The sequence below is a fragment of the Loxodonta africana genome, chromosome 15 (assembly GCF_030014295.1).
Source record: "Loxodonta africana isolate mLoxAfr1 chromosome 15, mLoxAfr1.hap2, whole genome shotgun sequence".
NCBI lineage: Eukaryota > Metazoa > Chordata > Mammalia > Proboscidea > Elephantidae > Loxodonta > Loxodonta africana.
The window spans coordinates 422,356-438,459 of NC_087356.1; the positions used below are offsets into that span (position 1 = coordinate 422,356).

The 16,104-nt window shown below is 49.4% G+C and overlaps 1 long non-coding RNA gene across 4 annotated transcripts in view; it reads left to right on the forward strand.

Moving 5' to 3' along the window:
* Positions 1–16,104, forward strand: part of LOC104847219 (uncharacterized) — a 301,670-nt gene that overhangs the window by 109,471 nt on the left and 176,095 nt on the right. For all 4 annotated transcript variants that reach the window (XR_010317870.1, XR_010317874.1, XR_010317873.1 and 1 more), the window contains exon 5: positions 15,508–15,657. This is a non-coding gene — a long non-coding RNA (uncharacterized LOC104847219). The remainder of the gene's footprint in view (positions 1–15,507; positions 15,658–16,104) is intronic.

Sequence of the window (16,104 nt, forward strand, 5' to 3'; positions counted from 1 at the left end):
GTGCCATTACTCCCACGGCTGCCCTGAGAGATACTGTTATGCCTGAGATCTTGGACTTGCCTGCCCAAGATCACACGGCTCCTAAAAGCAAAGCTGGGGTTTAAATTTCAAGTCTGCCCAGCTCCAGTGCCCTTGCATCCCTCACTCACCACCGCAGCCTGGAAAACATCCACATGCTGAGGGGTCCTCAGCCCCTCCAGTAAAAGCTGCCAGCAATGAAACGGTTCCTTAGATACACAAGAGACCACAGCGCAGTGAGGCTGGGGCCTGGACAACACCCTGTGGCAGATCCAGGTGGACCACGGTCAGCAACACCTTCTGTTGCCAGGATTTCTCCCAAGCCCTCCCAGTTGTCTGTCCCCTGGACACAGGGCCTATCTGAAGCCTACAGATTAAAAAAAAAAAAAGCTAGACACAGACTTCTACCTTCCACAAGAATTAACTCAAAATCCAAGCGTAAAATGTAGATCTAAATGTAAAATGCAAAGCTATAAAAATTCTAGGATAAAACATAGAAAACCTACACAACCCTGGGTTTAGCAATGAGTTTTCAGACACAACACCAAAAACATGATCCATGAAAGAGAAAACAGATAAGCTGGACTTCATTAAAACTAAAATCTTCTACTCTGTGGACGATACTGTTAAGGAAATGAAAAGACAAGCCATGGACTGGGAGAAAGTATTTGCAAAATACATACCTAATAGAGGAGTTATATCCAAAAAAAAAAAAAAAAATCTTAAATCTTAACAATAAGAAAACAAACAACACGACTTAAAAATGGTGGATTTGAACTTCCAACCTTTGAGTTAGCAGCCGAAGGGCTTAACCACTAGCCACCAGGGTTTAAAAAGTTAAGTAAATAAATGACAGACAGGGGGAGCCAGCTTTCTCTCTGTTGGAGCAGAAGACTACAGATGAGGAAGCTGGGGAAGGCTGGAATGATCCATGTGGTAATGGATTAGTGCTGGAGACATCAGCGTGAACTCATGTTCAGCTTTAATACAGACACAGATGTGTACGTATGAAATATTTACAGATATGGGTCTGTATGTACACAGACATTTCTGTGCTCTGTCAGCTGAGAGGGCTTAAAAGAAACGACACCCTGAGCACACCTAGTGCACAGATCTTAGTTTTTAATACTGTTGATAATAGGAGGAACTGGCATTTCTTGAAGAAATGGCTGATTGTAGGGCTTGGGCAGAGAATTTATGAGTCTGGATCATATCTAATGTCAAAAAAAAAAGGAAAGAAAAATGTTCCGGAAAACAAAAGAAAACACCACAATGATGGGTGTATGTCAAAGGGACACAGAAGAATATTGAAAGAGCTCCTAATGGCCAAGACTGGAACAATGTGAGCAACAAAGTAGTGTTGAATTATAAACAACACACATATAGAATAAACACCCATGCTTCCATGCTAATGTATACAAATGACTGAATAAATGGATAAATCAATGGAGAACAGACAAGTCTCTACGTAAGGTGGAGCACACCTCCACTTCCTTATTGTGGACTATGCATGGTAACCTTCCAGATAGGACCAGACTGTATGGAAAGGGAGGAAACAGAGTAACTTCAGAGTGGAGGAGCCCAGCAAACCTACCTCAGCCAGATAATCAAAGTCAACATCAACGAAGACGTCAGCATGTGATGAGAATGGCACTGTAGCTCTGAAGTCTTCCTCCAAAAGCCCTTAACCCCAGTCTAAGCATATGAACAACCTCAGACAAATCCCACTTCAGGGACACCCTGTAAAATACCTGACCATTACTCCTCAAAACTGTCAAGGTCATCAAAAAAACAAGGAAAGTCTGAGAGATTGTCACAGCCAAGAGACACCGAAGGAGACATGACAACTAAGTGAAATATGGTGCCCTGGATCCTGGGACAAAGGACATCAGGTGAAAACGAGAGGAGTCTGAATAAAGTGTGGACTTTAGTTAAAAATAATGTATCAATATTGGTTCATTAATTGTGACAAACATATCATACTAACATCCGATGATAACAATTGGGGAAACTGAGTGTGGGGTATAGGGAACTCTCTGCACTGTCTTCAAATTTTCTGGAAATCTAAATGTATTCTATAATAAAAAGTCTTCCCCTTTGTTTCCATCCACCCCCTCTATCTTTTTCTCCCTTCCTCTCTCCCCTTCTCCCTTCTCTTAAAAATAGAAAAACATAGAAGACATGTCTAGTACCTTCTCATTCCCAGCTCTCTTCCTTTGCATTATTCTGCTGACGTCTCATCACAACCTATGCTGTGTGTAGTATTCTCCGATTTACAAGCAGGCCAACAGAGCCAGGGAAGTGAAGTGACCCGAGGTCGCAGAGGTGACCAGAAGTGTCCCCAGGGCTTGCATTGAGGTGTTCTGGCCCCACCCCCCCCACTCTGTCACGCCGTTTTACACACCTCTGGGGTCACAAACCTTTGGGGCCAGAGTGTAAGTGCTAAACTGAGGCTCTAAGGCTTGATTTGTCTTGACTTGACCTGCAGGTTGGAGAGACGCTACTTGCTGCTCCTCCCTCTTGGAACAAAACATCATCTCAAGAAGAAGAAAACCAGAAGCCTGAAGTGATATTGGAATTCCTTCCTGCCCCTGAAACTGTACAGAAATTGCCCCCACCCCCACCCCTGTCTATTCTATGCCAGCCACTTCCACAAGTCCTCACCTCGTGTGGTCAACCCGGGAGATGTCACGGAAAGGAATTAGCATTGTTCTGGTTTGCAGATGAGGACACTGAGGCTAGAAAGTGACCACAGCTGAATGCAAACCCTTTCCCCTTCTGCCTATGGCTCTGCCTGGTGATTGCCTGACCCAGGTCCCATACAGAACCTGCTCACCCTGAGTGTGCATGCCTTGGTGGGCTCTGCTGACAATCAGGCCCCACTTGTGCTGTGCATTTGAATATGCATTAGGGAACGTATCACATCCAAAGGAGAAGCTACAGCCTCTAGGAAAACCATCTGCAGCAAGATGACCATCTTTTATCTGCATCTGTCCCTCTGGACCACGCTGTGGTCCTGAGAGGTGGGCCTAGGCAATTCTGCTGAGTGGTACCCGATGTCCTGAGTGCTCTGAGGGTTGACACTGAAGAGCCTGAGGACTCTGTGAGCTGAATAACCCTTGAATCTCCCTTCGGCTCCCCCTACCCTGACCACAAGCCCTTCTCTTGATGTAAAACATGTGTTCAGATGGAAAACAATAGGGCCCACTTCTAAGTCTGCAAGATCATTTTGCTTTATCCTTCCTCACTGGTTGAAAACAGATCTATTTCTGAGATTTGCAAAATTTTTGAGATGGAAGTCGCTCACTGTAGGTCATACCCGTGGATTTGCAATACCTCTGCTGGCCACGCCTCTGCTGGCCACGCTCCCAGCTGCTCACAGGGAACCCTGTGGAGAAGACAGGACAGGACGAAGTTGCCTGGACTCACTTGGAAGCATGCTAAGATTAAGCTGAAATGTCCAGGGGCCAACAGAGGAGCCTTCCTGAACAAGTGTGACAAGTGGTCCCACCCACTCCACACCACCTAGCCCTCCCCACAGAATCAGCATTTACCGTAAAGATGACATGTTCATCTCTGTGATGGGTACCCCCACTTCACACCAGAACACCTGGGTTCCTGGCATCCATCTAGCGCTTAACCACCATGTGACCCTGGGCAAGTCACACTGCCTCTTAGCAAAGAAATGGACAAAATACTTTCTAAAGAATCTTTCAGATCTAAAAATCTATGAATTCTTTTTCACTGGCTGAAAAGAAAATTAACTACCCAATTTTCATGAAAATAATGCATGCACTTCCACATTTGTTTGCCAACTGCTCCCTCCTCCTGCAAAATATTTTCCTAAGTGCCACTATGCCATTTTTTTTTAAATGTTGCAGCCAAGCACCAATCAGCCCTCGTGTGCAAAGCTCCATCGCAAGGAGGGCTGCCAGGACCCTGGGTATGGTGGTGTGTTCTGTAAGGACTCCTCTAGCCCAAAAGTACCAGGGATCCACTGCACTGTGAAGGCACTGGAGACACTCCACGCAGTTGGGGGAGGCCTGGGACCTGGTGCAAAGGCACAGGGGTGCTGGCATTGATTTTCCCAAGGAGAGTCTCCATGAAGTGGGAGATGTTTTACATTAAGATCTATGTTTCAGGTCAGGGAAGAAGGCAAAGCAAGCTCCATGGGGGTAACCACTCCAACCCCCACCATCCTCTCCATGCATGCCTGTTCACTGGTGTTCTCTGCAGCCTTACTTCCCACCTGGGAGAGCCGACACATTAAGCTCTTGATTGCCATTTACACTTCAGTCATGAGCATGAGTTTTGGGGTCTTCTCCTAAAAACAAGTTGGAATAATGGGGACTTTAGCAAGAGACTGGGCATCTAAGTTGGCTGAGAAAGGGGAACAAGAGCAGGGAAGGTGTGATTCTTCCACTTCATCTGCAGAGGGTCCTCCCTGTCCATAAGAGAAAGTGGCTGTCTGTCTTGCTTTGGGAGCCTTTGAAGAGCGTTAGGCAGAATGATTTCTGTTAAGAACAACGTAGGGTTAGGATTTAGAAAAGGAAAACGAACGGTTCCCTCTCTGCTAAGGAGATGGTCTGGTGCCAGCAATACACAGACTGTACTTACTCTTTCCTAGTTTACTCTTTCTTTGATGAGGAAACATAAAATGAAGGGGCTTCAATGTTGGTTTTAAAAGTGAACTAACCACAGGTGCCAGTTTCCCACATCTTGGCCTTCTTAGCATCCGTTCTATGTAGTCAAGTCTGAGGTTCCATCAAGTCAAAAGGCAGGGAAGAGGGATGAAATGCACAGGGTCCCTCACTGTGTGAGGTGGCCCTGTACATGCTCCGTGCACTGTGCCTTCACCGCAGACTGAGCTCACGCTGATGACAAAGCCCAGGTGTGAACTGAGATGTGCTAGATGTCCACCACATTGCTGGGGCTTGGGCTGGGGCAGGACTCCCGGCCCCAACCTGAGGACAGCCGGCCCAGATGTGATAACCACTTCCCTGGCCGTAGACACCAGCCCCTGAGGTATGAACCAGCTGTACCTGCCCAGGTGAGGTATCGTCCCACACTGCCTGACTGCCTCCACTGTAAAACGGAATGTTGCCGCCCCCAGCCATGCCCACCTAGGATCAGGTGACCCTCAGGCAATAAGATGAAATGGCTTTGAAAAGACTCACCCCTATAGCGACAGGAGGGGTTACCATTATCACTCCATATGCTATGTGCAGCCCTGGCTGCTCCTTTCCTGGGGGCGTCCTGAGTGCCTGCTGGCAGGGACCATGTCTAACAACTGAAGCATACCTGGCTTTCCCCTGCCAGGCTTTGCACACAGCAGATGCTCAGCCAATCCCTCCTGGCAGTCTGCCTGCTGCCCCAAGCAGACACTGAACCCCCCTGGGTTGCACTTCAAAAGTCCCGCCCTGTTTGCCCCACTAGGTAAGCTTCTAGGGTTCTGGCCATGTGAGCCAGCCTGCGAGAGGAGGGGTGGGGGTCCCAGGCAGGCACCTGTGGCTTAGGTTTCTCTCTTGCCACCCTCTGTCTCTCTCTCTCCAAGGGCTTTTTCCAGAGCGCCTCCATCCTGAGAGATGGAACGCTTTGGTTGGGAACATAGGGTAGGAAGTAGACTTTTCAAACTTCCCTTGCATCTCTGCCTGCCAAAAGCCCCGCCGCTGAGTTTTCTTATTTACCCTGGCTGCCAGGTGTCTCCCTGCCACCCTAAGAGATTACCGTCCAGAGCAGAGTCCATGCTTGTCCTCTTTCTGGAGATGGATCAAGTTCTGAAAGAAAGGTTTCCTGCAGCCATGACGCTGCTTTAGTTTGTTTTATCTGTCCCCACCTGCAGGGCAGGGAATTAACCTGCTGCCCAGGGCTGGCCAGTAGATGAATGCAAGGAACCCTCACAACACACGGCCTTGTTCTCCGCAGGCGGCATTGTGTGTGTGAGTGAGGCCCAGGCCCGATCTGAATAGGACTTTGTGTAACTTGATATGTTTTCTTTCTTTGCTGTAGTCTCTGTGTGCCAAATTTAACTGTGCCCTGATCTGTGATCTGTATGTATAGTGTTATGGGGGGAGGAGGGGGCTGGAGATTGAGAGATTGATGGGGGGGGGTGGGGGGGGTGTATGCATGTGTTTTTTGTTTTTTTTATCTTCCTTTTTCTGCTTGCCTGCTTTTCTCACTGCTTGCTATATATAACTTAAGACCACTTCATCAACCCTTTGGGGAGGACCAATATGCTCTGTGCAGCCCTAGAGCCGCTTCACAAATGCCCTCACGTGCCCTGTCTGCGAAGGGCTGGCGCTGTCAGAGTTAAGGGCAGGCCTCTGGAAACTTGAACTTCCCCAGAAGGGCTGGTGCAGCACTTGGCAGTCCCCACTCAAATACACAAAATTGTCCCCTCACTTGCACACAAGTCCTGGGGGGCCTGAAAGCAGACAGCCCCCCTGTGCCTGAGGCCTGCACTGAGCACCCCTTTCCAAAAGGATTGTCTTCTGTTCTGACCTTGTGAGAAACACATGCACCGAAAGGATAAGGTGATGCTGCCCCCAGGCTCTGAGGAGAGAATGGAATACCTGCCAAATCAAAGGCCCACATCAAAAGTCAGGATGGGCCTTGTCTGCTGAGAGCGCACGGAAGAACAAGTCCACAGGTTGCAGGCAGAGTTACTCATTGCTGGCGTGGGGTGACAGACGACCCATCTACGGTGAATAGAAGCCTTGCTTCACTTTTCTGGAGGTAGCTGGCAGGCTGGCAAATATTTTGGTACCAACTAAAAGGTGGTTACCTGAGAAAGTGCCCTATGCAGGCATGCCCTCCTGGGCTGGTTGGAGTTGTGCTTTAGGCCCAGGGTCCATGGATCAGGGGATGGGAGTGAAAGACGTCACAGAAATGCTGTGAAATACAGAACCATGGTTCTCTTGTGAGGGGAACATGTCTTGGGTCATCTTGGACTATATTTAGAACATCAAATGTGCTGCCTCAGAGAAAAGTGGTCACGTGCCCTTCTGAGAGCCTTCCCTGTGCGTGGAACCCCTCCCCTCACACAGCCCAGACAGCCTGCCAGGGGAAGACAACACACCCCAGTTTCTTCTTTTAAGAAACTTCACAAGCTTTTCCCCTGCTCAAGCACCCTGTGGGTCCAGGGAGGCATGGCTGCAGGGCCTATTAGAACTCAGGAGTGCCTGTTGGAACTGAAAGTGGGAGGTCATGACGCTCACCCACGCACCATCCCCTCCAGGTGTGAGGGCTGGGGAACAGATGTGGACACCGTGGTCGCCGGCAACACCTGAAGGGCAGGGTTGGGCGGGTTCACCTGTTGTCCTGGGGGCATATGAGCACCACAGACATGGAGGTCTTTCCACATCAGCACCCTGCTGACTTTCTGTTTGTAACCATCGACATGTTTTAAGAACCTTCAAGTTTAATTGCATAACTGTTGTTGCTTGCGTGTGTACGCGTGATTTCTCAGAAAGATGAATCTCACCCTGCCCGTCCCCGACCGGCCCAGACCTCACTTGCCACTTTACTGGGGGCAGGCGATCAGAAGGGGCATTCTACAGACAGATGGCCGTTATCTGTGCTCCTGGGGACAGAAGAACACAGTGGGGATGCAATCGGACTCTTACTTCCTGGGTGCCTGCTCCGGGCCAGTCACAGCGCCCGCCGTTTCTAAGCCTCCTCAGCATTATCAGGTTCTTCTTCCCAGTGAGGAAGCCAGTGGGTAGAGGCCTTCTCCAGGGACCTTCCCACACCTCTTCACCCAGTTCCTCACCATGCCTTGCTGGTTCTACGTGGGAAATGCATCAAGAGGGAGTCTGTCCACTTCCCCCACCATTTCCCACTTGGCCCACAGCCCAGCCTCTTACCCTCTAGACTCCTGCTCCAGACAGAAGCCAGCACGATCTCCGGGAAATGCACACTGACTCATGTCCTTCTCCTGGTTGAAACCCGACAATGGCTTCCTGTTGCTCTCAGAACAGAATCCAGGCTCCTCCCTGCGCACAGCAAGCCCTGGGTGGCCCAGCCCTGCGCCTCTCCCATGTCACGACTGGCTCCAACCCTCTCTGCACTGGCCACACTGTCCCCATCCTGCTAGGTGGGGGCCAGCCCCAGGGCCTTTGCATTTGCTGTTCCAGACCCCAGGTCTGCACACTGGATTCTGAATGCATTCTGGTCTTTCCCCTGGGGAAGGTGGAGGTGCTGTTCTGGCTTGTAGTTAACTCTGTGGTCTGTTCCCTGCACATGTTTTCCCAGGGTGGAAACAGACACTCACACTCCCACACTTTGGGGCTGGTACCACTGCCCCCAAGGCCTGAATCCTCCAGTACCTGTAGTCCCCTCCCACCCCAAGTATGAGGCAGGGCCGTCGTAGGCTCCAAGACAGAGAGCAGCTGTTTCCTTCTCTCATAGGCTTCAGTGGACTTGACTCGTCCACTCTGGGCCCCTTGGGCCACACTCAGGCTCCGTGGAAGCAGTGCCCTGTTTTGGTTAGAGCAGAATGGTTCCTGTTTTATGGGGCTTTAGTACATGAACTGACACTTATCTCTAAAAGGCCTGCGCAGAGAGGAAGCAGATCTCTTTTGCCTGGTTGTAGATGGCCTTTCTTAAAACCAGTGCGCTGAAGCCCTTCCAGGACTTGGATTTTCCTCAGTTACTGCATCATCTCAAGAAAACGCTCTTAAAACTAAGAACTCAAACTGCGTTGCATCCACACTATTTAATTTACTGCTTCAAAATAAAGCCGCTCCCAATTACCAGACCCACTAAGATGACCTCGACCAATCACCTGGGAGCAGCACCAAGTTTCTTGCCAGGGAAACTGGCCCTTTCAAAGGGCTTTTCTAGGGTAGCCTGGGAAAGTTACAATTTCTAGGGGGCCCTTGAGACAACAGCTAGCCCAGGATGGTATCTGAACGCTGCCCCCCACCAGCTCCCTGCCTCAGGTATACATGGCCTGGATTATTCCCTAGCATTAAGATCCTGAGCCCTGGTGGCATAGTGGTTCATTGCCATGGCTGCCAACTAAAAGGCTGGCAGTTCAAATCCACCAGCTGCTTCTTGGAAACCCTATGGGATAGTTCTACTCTGTCCTACAGGGTTGTTATGAGTCAGAATCGACTGGATAGCAACAGGTTTGTTTTGGTTTATTAAGGTCCCAAGAAGTCCTGGTGGTGCGGTGGTTAAGGCGCTTGGCTGCTAACCGAGAGGTCAATCGACTGAACCCACCAGCTGCTCCACAGAAGGAAGACGTAGCAGCTGCGTCTGTAAAGATTACGGCCTTGGGAACCCTACTGGGCAGTTCTACTCCATTCTATAGGTCCATTGAGTCAGAATTGACTCGATGGCAATTGGATTGGATTTTTTGGTTATTGAGGGCCTTGGATGGTGCACTAACCTAAAGGCTGGCAGTTCAAAGCCACCCAGTGGTACCACAGAAGAAAGGACTGGCAATCTGCTACCCTAAAGATTGCAGCCAAGAAAACCCTATGGAGCAGTTCTATTCTGTAACACACGGGGTCATCATGAGTCAGGCTTGGTTTGGTTTGGATTCAGAACTGAAACTTTCCAATGGAAGAGAGAGAAGACAAATGCTAAGTAACATTGCATAGATAACTGAGACAGACTGTCAACCATATTTTGTCTTCCTGGTTTCTTTTAAAACCCGAGTGTTGCACCTTCATTATCATCAATTTAACGGGCTAACATTTTTTAATTAAAATCCAATATCATTGAACAGGCCTCGGAGTGTGAGCAATATTCTCTTTGTTCTAAAAATGCAATGAAGCTGCCATTCATAATGGTTTTCTTCTGGGCTGCTTATTGAAAAAAATTGTTTTGATGAATAAAAATAGGTGAATTTTCACAGCATGGGGTCCATAAGGAATGGAAAACCTTCCCAATCACAGCCCAACCCCTGGGGGTCTGGTGGGGGGATATCGTCAGATGTCAATTTCGGTTGATTGTTTCTGAGGTCACCTGACTTGATATTCTTGTGTCCTGTGGTGCATTTTATAGTCTGATGCCAGGATTAGAGATAAGTTATTAGCTAACATTCATAGATGACCGTCTATCACAGCGCAGCAGAATAGAGGTCAGGAGTCCAGTGATGTTGCGGGGGACAAGGACAAGGGCCCTGAGCTCTGGCAACTATTGCCTGTGACACAGGCCTCGTGGACCAGGAAGCAGGGATCGTGACGGTCGGGCCTCCAGCCCCCACCTGGACAGTGAGCAAAGCCAAGGCACCCCTTTCTCCCAGCTCCAGCCGCACCAAAGCATCCACGGTGGGGGTCACAAACACTGGTCGAAATGACGTTTTCTTTTTGTTTTGTTTTCCATAACCTGAGCCAACTTTGAAAGACCTGGTGATTTCTGGCATCTCTTCACAAAAACACGGACGACCTGGGCCCACAATGTCCGTTTCAAACTGTTAAAGCCACTTATCAGCTGCCTACAGCCTCTTACTCCTTCTGGTCCCTGGGGAATTTGTTTTTGCACCACAGGACACTTAGATGAGTGAGAGCATCCCACTCCTTATGGCCTGGTGTTGGCAAAATCATGCTAGAGCTTGGAACTTCAGTTTTCTCATCGCTAAGAAAAAACTTATGAAAGAGCACCAAAGATAAACAAACCTGTTGCCATTAACTCATTTCTGACTCTTGGTGACCCCAATGTGTCATAGAGTAGAACTGTGATCCATAGGGTTTTCTTGGTTGTAATTGTTACGGAAGCAGGTTGCCAGGCCTTTCTTCCACAGCACCACTGGGTGGGCTTGAGCCTCCAACCTCCCAATCAGTAGCCGAGCACTTAATCATTGTGCCACCGGGGCTCCTTAAGTGTGAAAGAGCACAAAGTTCACACGACAAAGCCCTTCTTGCTGCCTGCACATTGTCAGGGGACACTGGGGTCCTTCAGCATCTCTGGAAAAAGCAGGGAAAGCAAATCCACGCCACGTGCTAGCAGCCTGCAAGCCGTCCTCCTCCCAAGTGGCCTGTCGGGGCGTGAAGACAGAGCGACTTGGGGACCGGTGGGCTCCTGGCCGTGGCACCCGGTGGGCTCCTTGCTGTGGCCCCCTCCCTGGCTGGAGGCCAGGCAGGAGTGAAGTGCTGCAGAAAGGCTGTCGGGGCATCCTGAGTGTGTTTGTAACTAATCTCAAATAATTTACATCTTTTTAATTCACAGCAAATCCGTCCTTCGACATCTATGGTAAAATGCTGGGAGTGTGTATGGACGCCAAGCGCAGAGGAGCTTATTTTTCCCACCAGCAAACCCACAGTTACCCCGCAAGCTGTAACCTCATCGTGGTTAACTGGTCCCCCATAAACAGACCTATGCAGATGTTCGGTAGTCTCAGCGGGAGCCTGTTAAGAACAGATGAACAGAGGGCTCCATGCTCCGTGCAAGGGTGCTTCTCGGTGAACAGCTTTTTCTCCCCTTCCTTGGAGGGGAAAAGAAGAAGAAAGTGGAACCATCACCAAAGTGGATATTACACGCTTCTGAGTTCTCTGCAACCAGTGTTCATCATTGGTTTTCAAGCAGCAGTTTGGCACGTGAGGCTGTGAACAGTGTGTGCTCGGCAGGCTGTTTTCGCCGAGACCCTGTGGCTTGGAGGACGGCCCACAGCTCTCTCTGGCTGCCGCCTTCCTTTCCGTCCAACCAGCTAGTTGCCGTCGAGTTGGTTCCCGCTCCCAAGGACCCGTCTCTCAGAGCAGAACTGTGCTCCACAGGGTTCTCAGTGACTGATTTTAGAAGTGGATCACCAAGCCTTTCTTCTGAGGCGCCTCTGGGTGGACTCCAACACCAACCTTTAGGTTAGCTGCTGAGCACATTAACCCTTTGCACCAGCCAGAGACTCCTGCCTTCCTTAGGGCCAGCCTTTCCCTGCTTCTGGGGAAACAAAAGCAGCCTCTGACCGAAGGCTTGAACAAGTCACCTGCCTCTTTGACCCTTTAGTTTCTTGCAGCTGCAATAAGGGGGAGGAAGGTTTGATCTCCATCCTGATCTTACAGATGGTTACGAGGACATACCAAGACAGAGCACAGGTAACAAGACCTGGGACTCACCGGCTGTAGAGACTGTACGGAAGGTGGAGTGAGCTAAGATGGGGGAAGGTTTCCTCGAGCCCAAGGTCTGTTCTGGAGTGCACTCCTCTCTCCATCCTCCACCGCCGAGCTCATCCAGATTTCCCAGGTTTTGCTCACAGCCTGGAGCCATCTCTAGGAGTGTGTCGCTGGGACTGTCTCGCTCACGACTCCTGGAGCACAGGGCCGTGTCCTACTGCTTGTTTCCCCCGTGGCTGACAGAGTAAGAGAGGCACCTTCTGAGGCCTCAGAGTAAACCACTCAGCTCCCACTTCCTCTAGTCTGCAGTTTTACTGGAAGGACTCAAAGCTCCATCCCGCTGACCTTTACTTAGGGTTGGGAGGGTGGGAGAGAGGGCCTGGGGCAGAGGGTATTAGACAGATGGGTCACAAGGGTTCAGTGCCACCTAGAAGAACCAGCGTTCTGCTGCCACCTGGCAACCAGGCCTTGGGCGAGCTCTTCTGCCTCAGTTTGTCACTGCTGAGAAGGCTGCTCCACCCCCATCTGTCAGTGTGTCACACTGTGGTGGCTTGTGTGTTATTGTGATGCTGGAAGCTCTGCCACTAGTATTTCAAACACCAGCAGGGTCACCCAATGGTGGACAGGTTTCAGTGGAGCTTATAGACTAAGACAGATTATAAGAAATGTCTGGTGACCTACTTAACGAAACTTAGCCAATAAAAACCCTATGGATCACAACAGAACACTGTCTGATACGGTGCTAGAAGATGGGCCCCCTAGATCGGAACCAAAACCAAACCAAACCTGACGCCGTCGAGTCAATTTCGACTCATAGCAACCCTGTTGGACAGAGTAGAACTGCCCCACACGGTTTCCAATCTAGTGGCCTCAAGCATACCAGCAGTGGTGAGGATGGTTCAGGACCGGGCAACGTTTTGTTCTGTTGTACCCGTGGTCGCCATGAGTTGGACCCAGCTTGCCAACAACTAACAACACCAAAAAGAGGGTGAGGGCAGAGCCTGTCATTGTAACCTCTAAGAGTTCAAGATCTTTTAGGCACTCTGTCTTCTGAGGCGAAAACTGGTGGCACAGTGGTTAAGAGCTACAGCATGCTATGGCTGCTAAACAAAACGTCAGCAGTTCAAATCCACCAGTTGCTCCTTGGAAACCCTATGGAGCTGTTCTTCTCTGTCCTATAGGGTCACTATGATTCGGAATCAACTCAAGGGCAACAAGTTTTTTTCAAGAGGTCTTCCTGAGTTCTGTCCCTTCTGGTCACCTCAAGAGGGAACGGTATGAGGAAATCTTAGCGTGCACTGTTCCTGTGAGCCCAACAGGACATTCCAGATTGAGAGTTACTCATGGAAACATCTCTGTCTTCATGTGAGCTGGGACCCCACGGCTCTCAGAGCAATTTGGGCAGGTTGTCCCTGCACCTGAGGTGAGGGGTCTTTGGCAATGTAGGCCCTTTTGCCACCTGCCAGGGGAAGAGCCCTCACTGGACTTGGGGCCCAGCTGAACAGAAAGAGGAGCAGCTGGCTTGGGAGGTGAGATGAGCGTCCAGGGCAAAGTGGAATCACACTGGTCTTAATGAGGAGGAAAGTGGCAAATCAAAGCATTCATTAGCACTTCAAAGAAGTTCAAAGCGCACATTTGCTTCACACTGTCCCTCAGGCCAGGCCAGTGTCTGGCGGAGAATCCCATTATCCTAGTCCAGGGGGCAGGTAACCAGGGCTTCTCCTGCTGGCCATGGCTTCCTGCTCTGAGAAGGCCTGTTCCCCACATCCCAGCCCCATGTGGATCTCAGACATGTTTAGGAGACAGTCCTAGTGATTCATTCTAGTTTATGAAAACCTGGACCTTCCCCAAGCTTTTCACAGGCCTGCTATATTTCTTTTGCCTAATTATTTTCTTGCTATTTTTGTTGTTGTTTCCAAAAACTCAAAGGCCTTGATTTCTGTAACCAATTCTGGAGTTTACAAAAGGGAAAACCGATAGGTTCAAAACTTGGCTCCTTTGTTTGCTCTCAAACTGGTTTGGGTCCACATCTCTGGGCCCCAGCCAGAAACCTCCGGAAAGGGGGCTATTGCCTGGAATTTTGGAGCTGACCCAGGGAACTGAAGCCCACTCAGCAAGTGAGCAAGATGCCTCTGACCAGCCCAGGAAGGTTTCAGTTAGGCACCGGCCTCCTGAATAAAGGGACAGAGGTGACCAGGCCAACGTCTCCTCCACTCTGCTGCCAGGCTCCCTGCGTCTGCTCATGCTGCTGCCCCCAGAGTCCACATACACCTTCACCCATCACCCTGATTTCCAAATATTATTATCACCAACACAGAGGTGCTTTCCCCAAAAGACCTTTCTTTTCAGCCACAAATGAAAGAGGACTTTAAAAAAACTGTGTGCGAGAGAGAGATTAACGCACAGGGTCCTAAAGAAAAACAGGATAGATTACAGACAGTGGCAACGTGATGATTACAAAAAGGTACGTGAGGCACAGCCCGTTAGTGAGCTACGTTTTGTTCGAAACTGAGCTACCGCAGAAGACGACGCCTTTGTGCCGGAAAGCACTCAGCTGTAGCGATGACTAATAATACGGCCGAGGGTCTGTTCACATTTTCCCCCTTTTGTGCCTATTTTCATAAGTTAATAACTCAAGCATGAAAATTGTTGCAGGCTGAAAGCCGGTGGTGAGAGCTGGGCAAACTGTGGGAACAACTTTTTGTTGTTGTTGTTACTTAATCTAGTTTGGTATTTTTAAGTTAGAGGAGTGGAAATGTCAAGGTGAGTTTTCCATAGCAAGGTATGTTCCCTGACCCCCTGAAAGTTTGGGATTTTATTATACGAAGCAAATTTTAATGACCACAGATAGTAGTCACTCTTCACACAGGGGTGTGTTTCTGTCTGGGGGTGATGGGGATGAAATAGAATCAAAATATTATACATGACATTGTCCTGGACTCACCTGTCTTCAGCAAGAATGCTCTCTTCTAACCAACAAGTCAAACAGTTTGGTGAGCAGGCTGCTCCCTAGTTAGGCTGGGGGGGTGGGGGAGGCAAAGCTTACTGCTGGGTCTTAGCAAAGTCCTAGAGCAACAGAAAGAGCAGAACCGAGATGAATAACAGTGACACCTCTTATTTGTACAGGACCCTCAGATTCACTGAGCATTTATTCCCATGTACACAAAACTAGAGAGAGTTCAACTGCAAAGGACCAGATTCCATACAACCTTCCTCTTTTCTTCTTCATTTACGATTTCCATTTCTTTCCTTTGCTGGGGCAGAAGACTTTTAAAGATACAGACAAATGCAGAGAATAATATAACAAAAGCCTATGTACTCACGTTCCAGAATTAACAAACGTTAATATTTTGCATTGGTTACTCCAACTTAAAAAAAAGTAAAATAGTTGAAGCATTACTGATAAAGGTGTACCCTTTCCTTTACTTCACAGATGAATAAAGCGGAGCCCGTGAGGGGAAGGGACTTGGTGACAGTCTTCAGCCCTGGTGGAGGCATGGCAGAACCCAGCTCCTGTGAAGTCTCCTCCAACATCTTTCCCGTCTATTATGAACTTGATCTTCAGAAGGAGACTCTCAGGCTGGTAAGACAAATATCACTGTCCCACTTTCCAGACAAAGAGCTGGGTACCCCCACTGGACACTTAGTGAGAGCCTTCTGTGTTCTGGGCCCGGTGCTGAGCCCAATGGCAGAGCAGCAGACAAGGCAGACAGGGTCCATGCCCACGGGAGCAGGCATACAACCCTTTATGCAGGAGCTGGTGGGCTGACCCAAGAGGCAGGGTGGCCTCTCCCGGACACCCAGGAAGGGGTTCCAGCCTACCAGGGTCTACTTGTCCAGCAGGCATGTAATACAGAGGCTTCATGGAAATATATGTACGCGTACTTCACATGGGTATGGAAACCCTGGTGGCCTAGAGGTTAAGAGCTACAGCTGCTAACCAAAAAAAACAGTGTCAGTTGGAATCCACCAGGCGCTCTTTGGGAACTCTGTGAGGCAGTTCTACTCTGTCCTATAGGGTCACTATGAG